The sequence below is a fragment of the Branchiostoma floridae genome, chromosome 13 (genome assembly GCF_000003815.2).
Source record: "Branchiostoma floridae strain S238N-H82 chromosome 13, Bfl_VNyyK, whole genome shotgun sequence".
NCBI lineage: Eukaryota > Metazoa > Chordata > Leptocardii > Amphioxiformes > Branchiostomatidae > Branchiostoma > Branchiostoma floridae.
In genome coordinates, this window is record NC_049991.1 from 9,214,490 (window position 1) to 9,216,437 (window position 1,948).

General features: G+C 37.6%; 1 long non-coding RNA gene across 1 annotated transcript in view; it reads right to left on the bottom strand.

Annotated features, from left to right (window-relative positions):
* Positions 1–811: 811 nt before the first annotated feature.
* The window catches only part of LOC118429791, a 1,751-nt gene continuing 614 nt past the window's right edge, over positions 812–1,948 (bottom strand). The window contains exon 2 of the long non-coding RNA XR_004832782.1: positions 812–1,419. This is a non-coding gene — a long non-coding RNA (uncharacterized LOC118429791). The remainder of the gene's footprint in view (positions 1,420–1,948) is intronic.

Consider the following 1,948-nt stretch of genomic DNA (forward strand, 5'->3'; position numbering starts at 1 on the left):
CGACACAAACACACCACCCCATACAAGTACCGTTTTCACTTACAAGAGGTTAACGGTGGTCACCGTGATGCAGTTAGAAGTGAGCTATGAGACGTCTCCTGTCTCCTGAGAGAGACCGGTAACCACTTACAAGTGGCTCAGAGAGACGAGTCTCCGTCTCTCCGTCTCCGTCCTGTACAATGATACCACGCACAGATACTCGCGAGACTTCGTTGACGGTACGAGATTTAGGGGCTCGGAAATTTTCAGGTATCTGAACCCCGGATTGTTGCCTCGTTTGACGGCCAGCAGCTGATCAAGTCGACCGATTCCATGGCGAGGTAAGCACCTTTTACTGATCATTTTGAAGTTAATAATCACTGCAACCCTCACTCGTTTGCCTTGTGAGTTTTTTTTGTGACAAAGTGTGCGCGCTTCGGCCAGGCGCACATAGAAACTTGCGGCATCTCACCTATGGACAATGGCGGCCATCTTGAATCCAGTCAAACCTCACGAGATCACGCGAGATCTCGCGATTTTAGCCCCGAGATTCAGTCAAACCTCATGAGGTCACGCGAGATCTCGCGATTTTAGCCCCGAGATTCAAGCAGATGCATGGTAGCAAGCATTACATACGCACCTGAATAAAGTTTTGTTTAGAATAGGGTAGTCTTTTTGTGTAAAAATACATTTGAAAATGGTTTGCTTGTTAATTTGACATTTTTTGTCTACTAATTTCCAAATAAAGGTGCAAATGTTAAGACCACTGACTGAGAACTGACTGTATTATATATAGTTAAGTAGAAAGTGCAACAATAATTGAGACTTTAAATATTTTGTCAAATATATTTATTATGACATGAATAAAAACACTGTACAGACGTTTCATTTAAGAAGTATGACTTTAGATACTTTAGTATAAGTTATTGAACCTATTGTCTACTTCATGGTGGTCCTATCCATGTGATCATAATAAAAGTCACTATAGAATAGTCTTTGTACACCAACAGTTACACAATAAAACAAATTGATAATCGTGAAACGTATCTAACAATCAGTAATGAATTGTTTCGGGTTGCTAATTTGGTGGCCATTGAAATAATATTGTAATAAAATGTATACAATAACATTTTATGGTGTATTTCCCTCATCAAAGGGGAAAAGGCTACAAGCATCAGAGCTAGACTATATGTTATTAAGTTATCTTACAAATGCTGCACAAATGTGGCCTATAAATTATGATATATCATTTAGTAACATATTTTGAAACTGTTGAACTTTGTTCAGTTAAGCCACATAGTTTTTTTTGGCTCAACAACAGAACCCTCATGCAGTGGTCAGGTAGACTGAGAGGATGCTACAGCAGGCATGGTACTACTACTAGTACTAGGGGCCAGCCAGTTCCCAGTTCTCTTCAACTTTCAGCTGCTCTTGGGAGTCCTGCCAGGATGACAAAAAAGAATGATTAATCTACTACTCAAAACAGTATTCTAAAAATACATGGCAACTTCTAACGTTACAGTTCAAGGAAGCTATTACATACTATACACATACTATGTAGAATGGGATGAGGCTATATAGTCTTCAGTCTTTTATGGAAATCAGCAGAATAACTAACACAGAACCGTGAGGGAACTGAACATTTGTCGAGATGAATACATAATGAATTAAAAATATATGTATATATATATATTATTGATATTATTAATATTAATAATAACCAAACAAGATGCAAAACTCTTCAGTTTTTCCCTTTGTTTAAAATCACCTATATACACATTCTTTTATTTAGAGCATATTTATCAGCCCTGTCAGTCTCCTTTCCTCTATATACTACTTACTTGTTACTTGATAAGGTCTATATACATTTATTTATCACTTGCGGCTTTCCTGGCTAAGAAAGTTTTCATGTCTTCAGAGCATGCCAATCATAATGCTATGCAGGTATATAAGCTATACTAAGACATTA